This window comes from Oryctolagus cuniculus, chromosome 6 (assembly GCF_051225735.1).
Source record: "Oryctolagus cuniculus isolate XC-2025 breed Fujian yellow rabbit chromosome 6, ASM5122573v1, whole genome shotgun sequence".
Lineage (NCBI taxonomy): Eukaryota > Metazoa > Chordata > Mammalia > Lagomorpha > Leporidae > Oryctolagus > Oryctolagus cuniculus.
The window spans coordinates 41,013,085-41,034,439 of record NC_142872.1 but is presented as its reverse complement, the minus strand read 5'-3'; the positions used below and the strand labels follow the sequence as shown (position 1 = coordinate 41,034,439).

General features: G+C 40.8%; 1 long non-coding RNA gene across 4 annotated transcripts in view; it reads left to right on the top strand.

The window, feature by feature from the left end:
* The window catches only part of LOC127490701 (uncharacterized), a 405,434-nt gene extending 399,420 nt beyond the window's left edge, over positions 1-6,014 (top strand). For all 4 annotated transcript variants that reach the window (XR_016235409.1, XR_016235404.1, XR_016235408.1 and 1 more), the window contains one exon: positions 4,964-6,014. This is a non-coding gene — a long non-coding RNA (uncharacterized LOC127490701). The remainder of the gene's footprint in view (positions 1-4,963) is intronic.
* The last annotated feature ends 15,341 nt before the right edge of the window (positions 6,015-21,355 follow it).

Genomic DNA, 21,355 nt, shown 5'->3' with positions numbered 1-21,355 from the left:
CAGTGAGAGAGAGAGAGAGAGAAAGGTCTTCCTTTTGCTGTTGGTTCACCCTCCAATGGCCGCCGTGGCTGGCGCGCTGCAGCCGGCGCACTGCACTGATCCGATGGAGCCAGGTGCTTCTCCTGCTCTCCCATGGGGTGCAGGGCCCAAGGAGTTGGGCCATCCTCCACTGCACTCCCTGGCCACAGCAGAGAGGTGGCCTGGAAGAGGGGCAACCGGGACAGAATCTGGCGCCCCGACCTGGACTAGAACCCGGTGTGCCAGCGCCGCAAGGCGGAGGATTAGCCTAGTGAGCCGTGGTGCCGGCCTCTTTATTTTTTTAACCAATGCCACATGTTTACAGAAATGGCTTCTCTTCGAATGACTATTCTGTTACACTGCCTCTTAAACTTCAGTATAGAGAAAATTTACCCAGAAAGCTTCTTAATAAATCTTGTCTAGGAGGTAAGGGAGGGGTTTGAGAATCTGCAGTTGTGTTGAGCACCCTGGGCGTTCTGACATACAGGTTCCGTGCACTACAATTTGAAAAACAGAGTTGGAATAAAGCCTGCAAAGATACACAGCTGGAAACTCTTGGGCTGCATTAGTAATAAAATTAATGTAACAGTAAAACCGGATGTCAGGTACAAATTTAGTAGTCAATAGCTTTATTGGTGATTAATAGCTCTCAAAGCCGGTTTTAATGCTCTACCCACTGATGTTATTCTCACACTGCAGCCCTGGGAGCACCCTCAGCCTCTAGTAGCAGCCCAGTATCTCTGGTAGACAAGGTGAGGGTTGGTGTCCTACACACTGCTGTAGGGTGCAGCATTAGGCTGGTTGACGTGGCGTACAGCAATGTAACATCCCAGCCTGGGCTTCAGACTCAGCTTTCCCACACTCCCTATTTTAATGCTATCGGTTACCCACACACCTTCGGGAAATTCCTTACTTGAGCATCAGCTTCCTCATTCTCAAACTCTGAGTACCAACATCCATGCCTACCTGCGTAGGACAGCCTGATGCTTGAATGAAAACAAGATCATGAAGTGGCTGGTGCAGTTCTTGAGATAATGGAAGCCTGTGGATGAATAATCAAACAAATGAAGCTTAAGTTTTTCATTTTCCTAATAGATTATTTTTACTGTCAAGAATAAGGCAATGATACCCTGGAGAATTGGCAATCTTGAGAAAGTACAGCAAGGTAAAGTTGAAAATTAGAAACACAAAATTTGGGGATGCACAACACCCTGGTAAACACAATGTTCTTTTTTTTTTTTTTTTTTTTTTTGACAGGCAGAGTGGACAGTGAGAGAGAGAGAGAGAAAGGTCTTCCTTTGCCGTTGGTTCACACTCCAATGGCCACCGCGGCCGGCGCGCTACGGCCGGCGCACTGCACTGATCCGATGACAGGAGCCAGGAGCCAGGTGCTTTTCCTGGTCTCCCATGGGGTGCAGGGCCCAAGCACCTGGGCCATCCTCCACTGCACTCCCTGGCCACAGCAGAGAGCTGGCCTGGAAGAGGGGCAACCGGGACAGAATCCGGCGCCCCAACCGGGACTAGAACCTGGTGTGCCGGCGCCGCTAGGTGGAGGATTAGCCTAGTGAGCTGCGGCACCGGCCACAATGTTCTTTCTAGATTAAGAAATGCATGAGGCTGCAATAGAGTTAGAGTTGGTAGTGGTGAACACAATAACATATACTCATACTCATGCATGCACTAAGACAAATTGCTTGAAAAGCATAAGAAGTAGTGACTGTCTCACCTAGTAAGTGTGGATACATAATCAGAAGGAACAACAATTAAGTAATCATCTTTAATAATCTAGGTAGGATTAGGACATAGAAAAGGCTACAAGAATTAGGAGCCATGCAAATTTGGGGAGCCTGCCTGTGCTGAATTTCATACAACCCTGTTATTGCTAGGAGAGAGCCAGGGTTTTTCTTTCCTAGGCCCATACCAGCTTTCTAGTCCCTGGAGAAGAATCCCCCAAAACAGCTCTATCCACAGGTGAATATCTGCTTCACTAAATTTGAACAGTTGAACTGCAGTAACATTTAATCATGATATAATAGATGTAAAAACATTAATCGATGCCTAATACATAATAACAGCAATGAAAATGATTGATATTATTACAGCTTTCCATTGCTGTCCTAATTCTAGATATTACTCACATTTCCTTAAAAAACTGATGCTAGCACTGTCAAGCACTTCAGTTCCCAAGGATGCTATAGCATTCCTTGTTGAATGAATACTGTTACCAGTCTAAATGGTGTTGTTTCACTTTGCATTATCTCCACACTTTAAAGATGTCACTGTCTTAAGACTTGAATAGTTTATGAGAATCTAATTCTTCATATTGTTTTTCTGTATAGAATGCCTTTTTATCTATCTGCTTAAAGAGTTTTCCTATAATTTTAATTTGTAGCAATTTGATAGGAATATCATGTGTTTGCATGATTTTTGGCTTCTTTATATATTTCTTTTGTTTGGTGTTTTCTGGGCACTTTAATCAGTATTTGATAGCTTTAACTATGTTTGAAAATTTGTGGGCCGGCGCCGCGGCTCACTAGGCTAATCCTCCGCCTAGCGGCGCCGGCACACCGGGTTCTAGTCCCGGTCGGGGCACCGGATTCTGTCCTGGTTGCCCCTCTTCCAGGCCAGCCCTCTGCTGTGGCTAGGGAGTGCAGTGGAGGATGGCCCAGGTGCTTGGGCCCTGCACCCCATGGGAGACCAGGAAAAGCACCTGGCTCCTGGCTCCTGCCATCGGATCAGCGCGGTGCGCCGGCCGCAGCGCGCCGACCACGGCGGCCATTGGAGGGTGAACCAACGGCAAAGGAAGACCTTTCTCTCTCTCTCTGTCTCTCTCTCTCACTGTCCACTCTGCCTGTCAAAAAAAAAAAAAAAAAAAAAAAAAAAAGAAAATTTGTGGGCCATTATCTTTAAATAGTTGTCTGACCATGCTCTTAACCCCTTCTCCTTCTGGTATTCTATATATATATGTGTTTTAAAATTTTATATTGTTCTATAGCTACTGAAGAGTATACATTTTTCCCATGGCTTAATTCTCTTTGTATTGGCTTGGGTAATTTTATCACCTTATCTTCAAGTTCACTTATTCTATCCTTGGCTATATAAACTCATCTAATGATCAGGAAGGTATTCCACATCTGTTATCATACTTGACTATCTAGCATTTCTGGTTTATGATTATGTGGTTCTCTGTTAAAATCCAACTTATATCTTTTTTTCCAATATTCTCATGAGAAACTTTATCAATCTTTATTATTTTAAATTCCATGAGAGTTCCAACAGTTGCTTTTTATTTGAGTCTGGTTCTATGAATTATTTTGTCTCTTGACACTGTTTATTTGCTTTTTCTTGTGTGATTTGTAGAGCAGAAGCAATTCAATAAATAGGAATTAGGCCAGGAAACAGGTTTTTTTTTTTTTTTTTCATTCTAATCAATTAGGTTGTGCCTTTTTTACTTTATTTGTTATACAAATTTCACAAATTTCATATATACAGATTTAGGAACATAAGACACTTTCCCCTAACCTCCCTCCTGCCCATCCTCCAAACATTCCTCCTCCTCCCACTATCATTCCCACCGTTATTTTTACAAACATCTATTTTCAGTGTACTTAATGATTGTATGGTCAACCCTACTGTAAGTAAAAGAGTTCAACAAATAGTATGAAGAGAAAAAAAGGAAAACAAAAAAAAAAAAACACTTTCTCAACGGAGAGACAAGGGCTATAAGCCATCATCGAATCTCCAGTGTCCATTTCACTCCAATACATTACATAACAAGTACTCCGTTGCTTACCTCAGCTCAGGGAAAATACATGATATCTGTCTTTTTGGGACTGGCTTATTTCACTAACCATAATGGTTTCCAGTTGTGTCCATCTGTTTGCCAAAGGAAGGATTTCATTTTTGGTGTGTTTTTTTTTTTTTTTTTTAAACATCTGAGTAGTACTCCATAGTGCATATATATATATATATATATATCATAATTTCTTTATCCAGTCCACAGTTGATGGGCATCTGGGTTGATTCCATATCTTAGCATTTGAGAATTGAGCTCCAGTGAACATGGGGGTACAGATGACTCTTTTCAGATGTAATTCTTGTCAGAAGTCAGCTGGGTTTGGATTTTGTTGCCATGATTATTCCCAGTACATCACTTGATTCAAATTCCTCCTGTGTTTGTACTCTATGTTGTGTTTAGGGTAGGGAATAAGTGGCCACAAGCATTTTCTAAATATTCCTGTACATACTGCCTTCACCTTTAAGCTTTCCTTGTGAATTTATCTTTGAGAGGGAGTTTTTTTCTAGTTAGTTTCTCCACTCCCAGAAGTACGCTGCTGTAACTTGCTAGTTGTCTGTGTCGTGGCCTGCTGCTGGGGTTGAGAGAGGGTTTCCTGTTGTTGTGAGCCAGGTAGGGGGTGAGCAGTGTGTCTTTCTTCATGAACCTACCCCTCACTCTGCAGTAGGAAAAATCTGTGAGCCTAGGCCCAAGATGACTTTTCTTCCCTTATTCTAGGGGAAGAGGTTTTTCGGGTTTGTTTTCTTTTTAACAATATTTCCTCCTGCAGCCACAACAAGTCCTCATTTGTGTCCTGGTGGCAGTAGCTTTTACTGTTCTTCCCCTGTTGCTTTAAGACTTTTTCCCACAAAGGACAAAAAAAAAATCTATTGAGGCTCCATGCTTGTCCAAAAGGGTGACCACTTTTCTCCTAAAGGGCTGCAACCTGTGGGAAGGTTTCTTTCATCTCTTTCTTAACCTTCAATCTTTCTCTAAGCTTCCTATGAAAAGCCCTAAAGAAAAGCCTGTAATTAGGTACGAATTTCCCCTGTGTTTTGTAATTCCAGGGAGTTATAAACTGATGAGAGTGCGCTGAGCTTAAGCAATTTGCTAGAAATTGTAGCTGAAATCTGACTGCCCACTCTGACTCCTTCCTCTGCTCTTTCCCAGGACAATCAGTGTCTCCACGTCTGCTTTGAAGAGTCAGCCTGTCCTGGGATTTCAGACCTGTGGCTCGCTCTGCTCTGTGACTTCAGATCTTTTCTGGGTTCACAGAAACGTAACCTTTCATAAGTTATACAAGATGATTTCAAAAAACTTCAGGGAAAAGGGAAATGACAGTTAAATTTGGGGGCAAAAAAAATCATTGATGTCCATACACATAATGCACATCTTTGTGAACTTTTTAGAGACCCCTCATCGAATTTTTTATTGTTAGAGTGGAACCAACACTGTTTGTAGGTTTGGACATGTAAATGGAAGCCCGAAGTCATCTTCAATGTCTTAAATACATGTTGATAGTTTAGGTAAGCAACTGACTCGGAAACATGATCTTACAGCCAGTTATATCTAATAAACCTTCTATCTGGCACCTGAGTCTAGTTTTTGTTTTTATGCATACTCTGATCATTGAGTAATTGGAAAGCACAGCTAATCTCAGTCATTTTTACTGATCTTTCTATTAAAAATACTCAATAAAATGTTCAGAATTTTGACAAATAACAGTTTAAAGCCTCCGGGAAAAATATGATTTTAGTTGCTGTTTTTCCTTTTCTCTGATCATGATGTCTTTGCAATGTTTTAAGATATTCTAGTTTAAGTCTCATTTCAAAAATTCTCACTGATCTCATTTCTTCAAGATCTTCAGAAACCTGACAATTCTGAGATCTAATTAGTAATACCAGAGCTGCTTCATGTAAACTGGAAATTCACAGGGATTAGTTAAAATGATCAGCCCTCCCATGATAAACTCTGTCATCTTTCCCAAGAAATTACAGATTGTTCAAGATACTGAGGGAGGTGCTGGGAAAGAAGATTTTCAAGGATAAGCATTGCTCATTGTTTAGTCCCTTGGCAAATAGCAGCACAGGACAACCGCATCTAGCATAGGATTGTTAAAGACCCAGAAAGTTAGAAATCATATTGACAGAAAACATGCCCAATTAGTATCATATTTCACCTGTAGTGTACTAAGGCATCCCTAAGATTTGAATCATTCTAAAGTAATAACTTTTTTAAGGGTTAGAATTCAATGATACTAGGTAATGTACTCAGTCATTATATGCACAATCTAATTTTTATAACAACAGAGCAAGATATATAACATTTTTCTCTGAAGAATAATAAATCAAGATGTAGAGAAGGGCTGGCGCCGCGGCTCACTAGGCTAATCCTCCGCCTTGCAGTGCCGGCACACCGGGTTCCAGTCCCGGTCGGGGCACCGGATTCTGTCGCGGTTCCCCCTCTTCCAGGCCAGCTCTCTGCTGTGGCCTGGAAGTGCAGTGGAGGATGGCCCAAGTGCTTGGGCCCTGCACCCCATGGGAGACCAGGAGAAGCACCTGGCTCCTGCCTTCGGATCAGCGCTGCGCTAGCCGCAGCACGCTGGCCGCGGTGGCCATTGGAGGGTGAACCAACGGCAAAGGAAGACCTTTCTCTCTGTCTCTCTCTCTCTCACTGTCCACTCTGCCTGTCAAAAAAAAAAAAAAGACGTAGAGAAGGTAAAGATCATTCGCAATATTATAGAATAGAAGAACTCTGCATATCTGTCTCCACGTCTGACCCCTAAATGAACACAGTGCTGCACTTTAACATCATTCTGTAACACAACACAGTCATCATGTATTTTGACAACTGGGGTAGCACAGTATTGAAGAAAAGAACACTACCATGATACTCACTGTCCTTGGTTCCTAGAGCTGATTATAAAACCACCTGTGGATTCCTGAACAAACTACTCCTCTCCCAACCCTCAGTGATTTAACTTAATGGTGAAGGAGTGGTTCAGGTGATTTTTTTCAGAAAAAATAGTGAAAATATTAGGGGACACCCTGCCTAACTATTTCATACTGAGCCCTGAATGCCCATATCTTACATTTCATGGTTATTTGCATTTTCAAAGAAGAAGAAACAAAAAGCCAATGACTCACTAATGGAGGCAATTAAAAATGTCTAATCAAGTGAAGAGTAGACTCCAGGCAACTGGGAATTTTGCCATCACTTAATTTACCTGTAGTGCCATGAAAAAGAGGCTTGCTTCCCTTTTTTTCCAACCTTCTTCACTTGTCCCACTAAAGATTCTAGTGAACATGCCAAAATCTATAGGAATGTATAAGGAATATATAGAAGTATTTAAGAATCCAGGGGCGGGCGTTGTGCTTGCAGCAGGTTAGACCGCCCCATGGGATGCCCGCGTTCCACATCAGAGTGCCTGAGTTTGGGTTCTACCACCTCTTCCAAAGCAATTTCCTGCTGGTGTGCACCCCGGGAGGCAGCAGACAGTGACTCGAGTACTTGAGTCCCTGGCGCCCGCTTAGGAGAACTGGTAGAATTTCCGGCTCCAGGTCTGGCGTGGCCCAACCCTGGGTAGTGCTGGTATTTGGGGGATGATCCAGCAGATGGAAAATTCTGATTCATTCTCTCTGCTTTCAAATAGATAAAAATAAACATGTTAAAAATAAATAAGATACAAGAATCTGAAACATCTAGCAAAGGAGTGGGGAGAAGACATTACTGTGAATCCACATTAAGATGCAAATTTGTCAAATTTGGATTTGTACATCCATAGCAGTATTACTTGTGCCCTAGCACCCATTTCATCTCAGAGTGCAAATGAAAGCAGAAATGATCAGCATAGTGGAACCTGCTGTAGTGTTTTCACCAGCAGCAGGAGCGAACTGGAAGACGGGGAGCAGGTGAAGAGGAGCAAATGCCCCTGTTCTCCTCACTGAACCAGAGGAGTCTGCGTTCACCACTCTTACCCCATTTGCTGGGGAAATTTTTCTTGTCCCAATCATCTTGTGATCAAGCTTCAATTTCCACAGAATCCATTGTACTACAAATCAGAGGGGAATAATGGAGTGTTTGAGAGTTGAAGCTCTGGCATCAGGCAAGCTTTGTTTAGAAATTTCTCTGTTCTTTGCTAGTTAGATGTGTTTTTGATTAGTTAATTTACTGAAAGTTAAGTTCTCTTTTATACAATAGGATGGAGGCCAGGGTGGATAATTAGAGTTCCATCTCATAAACTTGTGGGGAAAGTCAAGTGGGATGATATATTTTAAAAATCTCTAATTATCAATAATAATTTGATATTTGAAAGCTAATGCCTTAAAACAGTCTAGACCTCCCCCCCACAGTATTTGTTTAAAAACCACAACATCTCTAGAGCTTGATGGCATATCTAATCTAAATGTTTCTACTTAAATATCAGAAAACCCAAGAGGCATTTATCTGGCATCAAATGTAATGATAATTCTTAGATCAGAAGTCAGTTTGTTCACCTCCCAGGTCAATACCTACCCTTTCTTGTACCTCTCTGGCAATCAAAATGTTGCGTCCAAAACTGGTTTTGTGTATTTGTTATACATAATAATTAAATTTATGCATCTTGGAAATAGACTAAGACAAGTTCAAATATCAGCACATTCACAAAAAACTAAGTCACTCCATGAAAATTATTTTACCATTCTGTGCCCTAGTGTCTTTCCCAATAAAATGGTGAAAAAGACCAGTAATGTGAGATCTGTGGTCAGGGCATTCACAAGTTCTGGAATGACGCAGACAGTGAACAGACATTGTGATGGGAGATATAATATAGTCTGATCTGCCACTGTGGCAATGAGGATATAACAGGCAGAAAAGCACGGGCAGAGGATCCAAGCTATCGTGACTGGAATGTTGGATCCACCATTTAATTCCTGTGTAAAGATCTACTTTATGTACCTTAGTGTACTCACCTGTGAAATGGGAATCATAAGAATTCTCACAGATACTCCACAGAATGGGTATGAGGATTTTTCAAAGATTTCTTTATTTGAAAGTCAGAGTTACACAGAGAGAGGAGGAGAGAGGTCTTCCATCCACTGGTTCACTCCCCAGCTGGCTGTAATGGCTGGAACTGCACGGATCTGAAGCCAGGAGATAGGAGCTTCTTCCAGGTCTCCCATGTGGGTGCAGGGGCCCAAGGACTTGAACCATCTTCTACTGCTTTCCCAGGCCATAGCAGAGAGCTGGATTGGAAGTGGAGCAGCCGGGTCTCCAACCGCTGCCCATATGGGAGCTGGCAATGCCAGCGGCAGCTGAACCCACTATACCACAGCTCCAGCCCGAGGGTATGAGGATTAAAGAAACCAAAGCGCTCAGACATAAATAACATGTGTGGGTAATTGGATTATTCCATTAATATTCATTTTTTAATTTAAAGAATATAAGGTAGTTTTTGAACTCCTAATTAACACCTCTCATCAAAACTTCAAATTCTCTAGTCCACTGTCTACCAGGCTTTTCCATTTCTGTGTCTTGCATCATGTTTTAGGTGCCAGACCTTGAACTTGTGCTGCATTCAAGACTGTTTTATTCTGCAGGCTGTTGTACCTCAGTTGATAGTAAATCCATCCACCCAGTCACCCATGCTAGTTCAAATGAATCCCTCTAGACTTCCTCCTCACCTATAGCATTCATATGTTAATAGTCATGGGATTTTGCAACTTTGCTCCACCACATATCACATTCAGTTTCCCAGGTTCCAAAAAATGAGTCCCAGGAGGGCAGGAATAATAGCTGTTGCATGCATGTCCTCAGTGGCTGTCAGAACTGGAGATAACCAGGAACCTGGCTCCTAGCCATCAGTTCTTCACAGTTTAATGCATGAGACTTATTTAGCAAGTAGAGCTGCTTTTTCCTTAATGTGTAAGTTGTGATAAGTATTAAAGAAGAAAAAGTCCATAATGAAATAAGAATAGGTAAATATGAAATTATCTCTGAGCCAAAAGGATTTAGTAGCAGAGTTGAGAACAAACCAGAAGTCTTTTGACCCCTTGAATCAGGGGCTTTTACCCCAGTCAGCATTTGCTTATCCAAACCAAAGAATGTCCTTGGCCACAAAGCAGACCGTTAGCAGGAGATGTTTTCAGAGAGCCCATTCTAATCACTGCAGCAGAGGCTGAACTCGATTCTGTCAACATTGGAGGGTGAGTCAGTATGGGTCATGGTGGCACTTTGTGTCTATAGTGTTATGAAATGCTGTTAATTCTACCTCCTAAGCACCTGCTGAATCTATTCATTTCTCTACATTCTCATAACCTCTGATTCAATACAAAAGTAGCATTTTTCAACAAATTATTGCCAGAGTCATTACAGCACAACATACTCTCTAGAGACCACCGAGGTCCTTCATGCTTTGTTGTTGTTTTTAAATGAAAATTAACTATTTTCCTCCTTTGTCTAAAACATTTTTAAGATTTTTGTTTATTTGACAGTTAGAATTACAGACAGTGAGAGAGAGAGAGAGACAGAGAGAAAGGTCTTCCTTCCGTTGGTTCACTCCCCAAATGGCCACAACGGACAGAGCTAAGCCGATCCAAAGCCAGGAGCCAGGTGCTTCTTCCTGGTCTCCCACGCAGATGCAGGGGCCCAAGCACCTGGGCTATCTTCCACAGCTTTCCCAGGCCACAACAGAGAACTGGACTGGAAGAGGAGCAGCCAGGACTAGAACCAGTGCCCATATGGGATGTCAGCACCACAGGCGGAGGATTAACGTAGTGCATCACAGCGCGGGCCTCTAAAACTCTTTTCAGTATCTTAAGATAAAATCCCAAATCCTTAGCACTGACATGGCCCTGCCTCTGGAGGAATGTTCTCCTCTCCACTTCTCTCCATCTTTCTCCATAATCTGCATCCACAAGAACTCTTTGCCTTCTTTCCACTTGGTTTGGTCTCAGACACATGCTGTAACTTCTAGGAAGATGCCCTCGCCCAAATTTTATTACCTCAAGCCTCATCTTGCACATATGCCATTAATTCACAAAGGCCTTTCGTTAGAAGTTCCTCCAACTTCTAACCACGCCCAAAACCCAAGGACTCTTTACTTTGGTGTACAAAACAACAACCTAAGGAGTCTGTTGAAAATGCAGCTCCCTGAGGCTAACACCCGAGTGTCAGGGCGTGGATGGAGCATTTCACATTTTGACTAACAAATGTCTCCAAGACTTTCTGAACTGGGATCTTTTAGATGACACTGAGAAGCCCTCAATGACGTGAACAAATATTTCTACGTGATATGTACAGAGAGACAGAAATGTTTTCCATCCACTAGTTCACTTCCCAAATGGCCACAACAGCCATGGCTGGGACAGGCGGAAACCAGGAGCCAGGAGATTGTTCAGGGTCTCCCAAGTGGGTGCAGATGCCTAAGCACTTGGACCATCCTCCACTACTTTCCTAGGTGCATTAGCAGGGAACTGTATTGAAAGAAGAACAGCTGGGATAAAAACTGGGGCTCACATGGGATGCTTAACCTTTTATGCCACAGTGCTGGCTCCTAGAACAATTTTCTTAATCTCACCTGGAAAGTTGGAATGCTTTTTGAATTATTTCTTTTAAGTTTGTAGTCCTTGTGAATTTGTGTACTGTGTTACTATAGCAAAGATCTCATCTGTTATTGTAGCCATAATCCTCACACCCTTAGCAAAATGAATATTTACCACATTTACTAAATTGATAATTTTCTAGTCTTGTAGAACACTTAAGATTTTATGGGGGCTGGTGCTGTGGCATAATGGGTAAAGCTTCCACCTGCAGCGCCAGCATCCCATATGGGTGCCAGTTCGAGGCCAGGTTGCTCCACTTCTGATCCAGCTCTCTGCTATGGCCTGGGAAAGCAGTGGAGGATGGCCCAAGTTCTTGAGCCCCTGCACACACGTGGGAGTCCCAGAAGAATTTCCTGGCTCCTGGCTTTGGATTGGCAGAGCTTTGGCTGTAGTGGCCATCTGGGCAGTGAACCAGTGGATGGAAGACCCTTCTCTTTCTCTTTGTGCTCTGCCCCTCTGTAACTCCGCCTTTCAAATGAAATAAATAAATCTTTAAAGAATAGATATTATGAACCAAGTATATCTCACTGCATTAGAGCACCAGGCTTCAAATCTTCAGAAACTCCTGACTTTGCAAGGATGGCTAATCCGCTTGTTAAATCTCATTTATTTTTGCTATCTCCATACAGGTCTCTTCCCTCTCCTCCTTCGCATGCTCTGGTGACACTTAAGCATTAATTGAGCAGTGAGCTTCCTGCCATTTCCAATGGCTCTGCTCTTGAGCTGTCAAAATAGAAAACACCAGGAACCAAATGCTGCAACCAGCAACAAGACCAGAGGCTCTTGGTTATCCAAGTGCTTCCCCGCAGCTGGACATTGAGGGGTCATTCTTTGAGGGTAAAGCATATTTGATAAGAAAGTTGAATCAGTAATCGGAAGGCAGCTGTACCACAGAAGCATGTACCTACCAAAGTACTGAGAATGGCACATTGAGTCTCAAACCTGCCTCTGGTTACAAAGAGGCAGCATTTGATTCTGGGTCATGTTGTCACCTGATGTGGTAGAAAGTATAAAGCTGCTTCTCACCTGAGTTAGAATCCCGAACAAACCAAGCTATGTGTCTGGCAGTGGCTGGCTAGTGAAGAATTAGGCCCTTGACAAATGATAGTTCCTGGGTCCATTCCCATGGACTGTGATCAAGTAGAACTTGAAATGGTCCCTAAGATTTCATTATTAATTGAATTAATTATCAATATTAATTATAATTATTAAAATTTCATTGATGAGCACTGCTCAAGCAGTTCTAATGCAAGTGGTCCCCAAAACACACCCTCAAAGACTAGTGTTGAAACTTAGGTGAATCAGGTACTCTGAGCCTCAGTTGCCTTAATTGCAAAACAGAGCTCATAACTCTATACAGACCTATTTTACAAAATTGTTTCAGGAAAACATGAATTTTGTGACAGCTATGAATGGCTATAGACATGAAGAATTTTTCTGACTAGAATTGTTGATAGCAATGCTAATAATCATTCTCAAGAAGTGAATTATATGAATTATTTTACATATAAATTATGTAATTCAGCATAATTATGTAACACTATATGCTGTGTAATTATAATTATATATAATTACATAAGGATTATAATAGATATTCTTTACATATGATAACAGAAGAGAATAAGTAATTGGGATGTAAAGATTACTTAATTTATGAAGGACAAGACATAGATGCCTTGACTAAGATCTCATCTCCAGTGCCTGAGGTGTGGTATGTGCTCAACAACACTCCCACTAAGAGGTGGGATTTTCCCGCAGTGGTTCTGCAACTGTTTGTAATGCCCACATTCTGTATCCAAGTCTCAGTTCAAGTCCCAAGCTTGTTTTTCATTCCAGCTTCCTGTTTATGCACACTCAGCTAGGCAACAAGTAATAGCTCAAGGTGGGTTCCTGCCACCCAACTGGGAGATTCAGATGTAGTTCCTAAGTTCTCAATTAGACCTGACCCATCACTGGTTGTTGCAGGCATTCATGGAATAAACCAATGGAGGAGATTCTCTCTGTCTCGCATGCATATATGTGTGCTTTTTCGCATTCTCTGTCAAATGAGAAGAGAAAATTCTAGTTCTTCAGTGGCTAGGAGATGACTTACCACATTGTCAGGTGCCTCATGAAGTATACTTCCTTCTTTTGCCAATATTAGTCCTGAATGTAGTAAATCATCACCTCTAAAAAATATTGCTGTTAAAGACTCAAAGATCTTCTCTCTTAAGCTCCAAACTCCTGCTTAACATATTCCCAGGCCCATGGAATAAATTGTGTTTTGGCTTTGTCTTCTGGAAACACTTAGAATATAGAACCACATGGGGCAAGTGTTCAGCCTTGTGACTGAGATGCCTCCATCCCATATCGGAGTAACTGGGTTGGATATCAAGGTCTGGATTCTGGCTTCAGCTTTCTATGAATGCATGGATAGGAAGCAGCAGTGTTGGCTCAAGTAATGAGGTTCCTGCCCCGCCTTGCGAGAGATCTAGCTTGAGTTCCTGGTTTGCAGCATTAGCCAGGACCTGTTCCTGCCATTGCAGGCATGTGGAAAATCAAGCAGGGGACAGGAGATCTCTCACTGCTTCTTGAATACAAATTCTAACAAAAGTTTTCCATTAAAAAATTAAGAATATAGAACCAAATGTTTGGCACTGAGGAGGGTCTCCTTGTTAAGTTTACCCTGACAAACATACTGCTCCTTTAAGAAAAGAATTAGTAGAGGATTAAGCTTGTGATTGTAATGTAAATTCAAAGTTTGGCATTTCAGAAATGAAAAGAAAAATAAGGATGGTAGGGAGGGAGGGAGGGAGGGAGGGTAAGGTGGCGAGTACCATTATATTTGTAAAACTATATATATGAAATACATGAAATTTATTGACTTTACATAAAAGAATAAGTTTTTAAAATGGGGAAAAATGGGGGGGGGCAGAAGAATTCCTAGCTGAGTGGCAGAGATAATTCCAAACTTTTTGAGGTTATCTGCTTCCTTGCCCATACTATTCTTTGATGCTTCCTCATACTAGGGCACTTTATGATTCCATTCCACAGCATGGACAAAAGTAGTTAACTTTGCCTTCTATTCAGTAAAACTCGGCTATCAGCAGAGAACACAGAGACAGATTAGGTGGGTGACCTATCTATAACTGTATCACTAGATTCAGTATGGCTGTACTGCCATGGCAATGAGCAGCTGATCACCTTGGCAGCCACAGCCACAGTGGGAATGCATATCGCTTTCTGGGCTTTGCTGTCAATGCATGGGTTGCTTTCTCTACAAGATACCTAACCTCCTGGTTGATATTGAAGTTTGATTCTTCTCTTTCAGATTTTTTAGAAATCTCAGAGGGTCAAACTATAGATAATTCTCTTCTAAGAGTGTTAAACTCAAACTCACTTTTAGTAATTTATAAAATATTTATTGCATATAAAATTCATTAAAGACATTTTCTATTCTCAAGTCCTAGCTGTCTAGAAGGGAAATAGGAAAGGAGCAGCAATCACTATAATTAAAAAAAAATGGGAGGGAAATGTTCTGTAGACTCTTTACCTTCACCAATTCCATGTTCATGACCTCTGCAATTAAAACTTACTGCAGTAGCCTATGGAAAGATAGAATTTGAGAAGACAACTGAATTCCTTGTGGTCAAAGGTAACAGTAGTTTGGAAAACACTTGCATCATTCACACATCATACGTAGCTGCCTTCCCAATACCTCCACTTCCAGGGGTCTTGCTGATTTCTACACACTGGCATCTACATAACAATTATCAATATGCATCTAAAGTACTGACGAACATTTTAATCCTAGAATATTGGCTTTTATATAAAAGTGATACAGTGATATTGCTGAAAATCTCATCATTTTAGAATGTTAATGATTTGTTTTAGTGATAAAATATGTGATAAATTTAAGGAAGGAAGAAGTTTCTTTAGAGAGATATTTGGAAAGCTAATTTATGGAGCAAAGCGGCGTTAAGAATAACTTTGACAACTGTTAAATTAACAATGGGAGTCACTGTGCACCTGCCCCACACATAGGATCTCTATCATTAATGTGTTGTACTATAAGAATTAATGGTACAATTACTAGTCAAACAGTACTCTCTATCTTGTGTGGTTGTGTGGGTGCAGTCTGTTGAAATCTTTACTTAGTATACACTAAGTTGATCATCTGTATATAAAGATAATTGAAAATGAATCTTGATGAAGAGTGGGATGGGAGAGGAAATGTGAAATGGGATGGTTGCAGGTGGGAGGGAGGTTATGAGGGAAAAAGCCACAATGCAAAAGTTGTACTTTGTAAATATAAATTTATTAAATAAAAAAATTTAAAAAAGAAAGAAAAGAAAAAAAGAGATTGAAGAATTTGGGCAATGACATAATAAAGCAAAGATTTCCTATGGAGAATAAGAAAATAAAAATTTGAGGAGATTAAAGCAATCATGAAATTGCAATAGACATCTACTAGAATAGCTAAAGTAAGAATTTTAAAAGACAGTGCCCAATGCTGCAAGGAAGTGAACAACAAGAACTCTTACTCCATGCTTTTGATAATGTAAAATTTTGGCCGGCGCCGTGCTCACTAGGCTAATCCTCCGCCTTGCGGCGCTGGCACACTGGGTTCTAGTCCCAGTTGGGGCGCCAGATTCTGTCCTGGTTGCCCCTCTTCCAGGCCAGCTCTCTGCTGTGGCCAGGGAGTGCAGTGGAGGATGACCCGGGTCCTTGGGCCCTGCACTTCATGGGAGACCAGGATAAATACCTTGCTCCTGCCATTGGATCAGCGCGGTGCGCCGGCCGCAGCATGCCGGCCGCGGCAGCCATTGGAGGGTGAACCAACGGCAAAGGAAGACCTTTCTCTCTGTCTCTCTCTCTCGCTGTCCACTCTGCCTGTCAAAATTAATTAATTAATTAAAATAAGATAATGTAAAATTTTGTAGTGACTTGGGAAGACAGTTTGTCAGTTTTTATTAACTTTTATTTAATAAATATAAATTTCCAAAGTACAACTTTTGATTATAGCAGCTTTCCCTCCTGTAACCACCCTCCTACCCACAACCATCCCATCTCCCACTACCTCTCCCATCCCATTCTTCACATTCTTCATCAATATTGATTTTCAATTATCATTTTATATAGAAGATCAACTTAGTAAATACTAAGTAAAGATTTCAACAGTTTGCACCCACACAGAAACACAAAGTATAAAGTAATGTTTGAGTACTCATTATACCATTAACTCACATAGTACACACATTAAAGACAGATATCCTACATCTTCTAAGACCACCATGGAATGAAGGTGGAACTTAGCAACTCAGGAATCCCTAGAGCATATGCAAACACCTGGACTAAACAACATGTTCCTGGATGAACAGTGGGTCATAGAAGAAATCAAAAGAGAAATCAAAACTTTCTGGAAGTAATGAGGATAACAACACATCAAAACTTATGGAATACAGTAAAAGCAAGGTTAAGAGGAAAGTTTATAGCAATAGGTGTTTACATGAAGAAACTGGATAGGCACCAAATACATGAGCTATCATTGCATCGCAGGGATCCAGAAAAACGGCAGCAAACCAGACCCAAAACTAGAAGGAGAAGAGAAATAATTAAAATTAGAGAAGAAATCAACAGAATTGAATCCAAAAAAAACTTTCCTCTTAACCTTTCTTTTACTGTATTCCATAAGTTTTGATGTGTTGTTATCCTCATTACTTCCAGAAAGTTTTGATTTCTCTTTTGATTTCTTCTATGACCCACTGTTCATCCAGGAGCATGTTGTTTAGTCCAGGTGTTTGCAAATGCTCTAGGGATTCCTGAGTTGCTAAGTTCCACCTTCATTCCATGGTGGTCTTAGAAAATGCATGATGTGATTTTGATTTTTTTTTAATTTGCTGATATTTGCTTTATGGGCTAGTATGTGTTCAGTCCTAGAGTAGGTTCCATGCACTGCTGAGAAGAATGTGCATTCTTCAAGTGTAGGATGAAAAGTTCTGTAGATATCCGTTAGATCGAGTTGGTCTATAGTGTCAATTAAATCTGCTGTTTCCTTGTTGATCTTCTGTGTGGTTGATCTGTCCATTGCTGAATGTGGAGTATTGAAGTCCCCCAATACTACTGTATTGGAGTGTCTAAGTCTCCCTCTAAGGCCCTTAACATATCTTTTAAATAAAGTGGTGCCCTGTAATTAGCTGCATATATGTTTGTAATATTCACATCTTCCTTTTGCACACATCCCTTAATCATTATATAATGGCCCTCTTTGTCTCTCTTAACTATTTTTGTGTTAGAGTTTATTTTGTCTAATATTAAGATGGCTATGCCAGCTCTTTTTTGGTTTCTGTTGGCATAGGATATCTTTTTCCAACCTTTCACTTTCAGTCTGCATGCATATTTGTTGGAAAGATGTGTTTCTTGTAAGCAGCAAATAGATGGGTTTTGTTCCTTAATCCATTCAGCCAGTCTGTGCCTTTTAACTGGAGAGTTGAGGCCATTAACATTCAGTGTGACTGTTGATAAGTAGTGACTATGTCCTGCCATTTTCACAAATACATTTCTAATATATGCTTTGAGCTTCCTGTGATTTTTTTACTGGGAGATTTTCTTCCTTTGGCTTCTTTCCTATTCATGGCCGTGTTTCTATGTGTAACACATCTTTAAGCATCTTTTGCAGGACTGGACGAGTGGTGAAAAATTACTTCAATTTCTGTTTGCTATGCAAGGTCTTTATTTCACCTTCATTCTCAAATGAGAGCTTTGCAGGATATAATATTCTGGGCTGGCAGTTTTTCTCTTAGTCCCTGGGCTATATCTGGCCATTCCCTCCTAGCCCGTAGAGTTTCTGATGAGAAGTCTGCTGTGAGTCTAATTGGAGATCCTCTGAGAGTAGTCTGACATTTCTCTGTTGCACATTTTAGAATCTTTTCTTTATGTTTCACTGTGGTGAGTTTGATTACAACATGTTGTGGTGAGGATCTCTTTTGGTCATGTTTATTGGGGATTCTATGTGCTTCCTGTACTTGGATGTTTCTTTCCTTCCCATACCCGGAAAGTTTTCTGCTAGTATTTCACTAAAAAGGCCTTCTAATGCTTTCTCTCTCTCCATGCCTTCAGGAACTCCTAGAACGCGAATTTTGGGTTTTTTTAATAGTATCCTGTAGATTCCCAACAATATTTTTAATATTTCCATTTTCCTCTTCTTTTCTTTGGTTTGACTGTATACTTTCCTGTGCTCTGTCTTCAAAGTCTGATATTATCTCTTCTACCTCACTGATTCTGTTTTTAAGGCTCTCTAATGTGTTTTTAATTTGTTGTATTGAAATCATTTCATTTTGGTTTCTCTTCAATATCTCAATTTCATGTTCTACTAAATTCCTCATTTCATTTTTATTCCTCCTTAAGATTTCATTTTCATGAGAGAGATTTTCTGTCCTGTCCTATATGGATTTCTGTAGTTCTTGTATATGGTTTTGATAACTTCTAAATGTTCTTAGCATGAATTTTTTTGAAATCCGTATCTTGCATTTCTTCTAGCTCATCATCTTCCTAATCTTTTATTGGGGTGTCATGTTTATTTAGGAGCATCATGATGTCTTCCTTGTTCTTGTTTCCTCAGTTTTTGCGTTTGTTGTTTGGCATTATGGAGATATCCTTGGTTTGTTTCTTCTTATTTTTTTTCTGACTGTGGTGGAGCTCTATTCAGTTCTTCAGGGTTAAGGGTGTATCAAAGGTGACACACCCAGGTTTGGTGTGGTATCTCTCTCTCTCTCTTTTAATTCAGAAAGGAAGTAATTATGCTCAGCTGAGCACTACTCCTTGATGGCAATCAGTGCCTGAGCGCTAGCCCCAGTAGGTATAATATTCGTCTGCTCTGTCCCAAGGACCACACAAAGGATCTGTGCAGTCCTCGGTGTAAGCTCAGATTCCCCTGCAATGTCTCTCACCAGGTTGCCAAGGTTACTGAGTTTGTGGTGTCTCACACCGAGACTACTCACGTCTCAGCCACACCGTGAGTTCTCCCACACATCCTCAATTTTTTTTTTTCACAGCCTGGGTTCATAAGCTCCACACGTTCACTAGGTATTAGACTCCTGTTATTACTCCCTGCCAGAGTCAAGTTTTTCTGTTTGGCTGAGGGTGGGCACAACCCCGAGCTGGCCCAGCTGTTATGTATGTCCAAAATGGTGCCTACTCTATTGTCTCACATGGCTTTGTAAAGTGTGTGGAGAGAGATAATCATATCCATACCATCCCTTTTGTTTTTGTCTCTCCTCTAGTTAGGCTGGTGTACTTTCCCCCACGGGGCTTCAAACTTCGTTCCCTCTAAGCTCTTCCTGCCACTTTTTTGCCAGTGTCTTGGGTTCCTGTGATTTAACCTCACCTCTGTTTCCATTACTGGTGTGGAAGAGAAGATTCCCGGCAGCTGGGCTCCCAAGCCGTGGACACCCGTGCCCTCTATGTGGATCCACCGTGTCTCTCTAATTCCAGAAGAGTTCCCTCGGCAGTTTTTTCCCTGACTCTTCCCTGAGACTTCACTATCTCCATTTTTATTAAACTATCTTTTCCTGGACTATCAGTGAGCTCCCTCCGTATTCTGCCATCTTGGAGCCACCAACAAATACTCTGTCAGCTTTAATCAAACCTAAATATAGTCATAATCTTGTTTTTTTTTTCTCACTGATTTGAAAACTCAGATCCACACATAGACCTGCATGTGGATATATATAGTAAATTTGTTCATAATCACTAGTGAATTGAAACAACCAAGATGTCTTTGTCAGGTAGATGGGCAAACAAACTGGAATAATATTTTTCAGTGACAAAAATTGCTATTGAGCTATAAAAATACCAGGGGGAAGCTTGAATGCATATTGCTGTTAACACATCTGAAAAGGTTACATACTATATAATTAAAATTATATGACATTCTGAAAACAGTAAAACTCTAGCTATTATAAACTTTTGTGAAAGTGGAGGATGGTTGAAGAGGTGAGATGGAATTTTTTAGGGAGTGCAACTACTGGGTATTATAAAGGATACATGACAGTATGCATTTCTCAAAACACATAAAAGAGTGAATCTTAGTCAATGCAAATTTAAGGGAAAAAATTTAGTCCATGGTCAAGAGATTGCAGGAATGAGTGCAGCATGAATGGCAAGAAAATGTGACTGTATTTCAACCTATGAAACCGGTGCATGAGAGGAGTGATGCAAAAGATGCTGATCTAACCAGTGCAGGAAAGGAGTCTGGCAGTTGAAAGACAAAGGAAACATGCATAATCACCACACTTTGGCTGATAAAGTTGTAACTCAGAGGAGTCCTGGTTAGCAATTCTGGTGTCATTGTATATTTAAATTGGAACTGAATGACTTAGTATATGGACAGAAAATGGTCTAACCAAGGGGAGAAGACTAGAATGATCCACATGGTAGTGGATTAGAATAAGAGAAATTGATCTGAACAAATACTTAGTTTAAAATATATATGATTACATATAGAAATAGTTGAGTCCTTTGTATACTCACAGGTTAGTGTAGTAGTGTACATACATATCTTTCCTTGTTCTGTTAACAGAGAGGTCCTAGAATCAATGATACCCCAGTAGCAATAAGCAAATATGCTGGCATCTTGGCATCTTTTTCATTTTCAAATTTATGTATTTATGTATGTATTTATTTATTTAAAAGGGCAGAGAGAGAGATAGAGAGATCTCCTATCTCTTGGTTCACTCCCTAAATGTCCAAAACAGACATTGGTAGGCCAGGAACCATGAACTCAATGCAGGTCTCCCTCATGGGTGGCAGGAAACCAATTACTCTACTAATTACTGTTTCCTCTCAGGGTACACATTCTCAGGAAACTGAATAGGAGTAGAACCATGACTCAGACCCAGGCACTCTGATAAAGGATGCACATGTCCCAAGTAGCATTTTACCACTATGGCAAACACTTGCCTACAGATCTGGGCTTCTGTTCTCTGATAAAATGAACAAG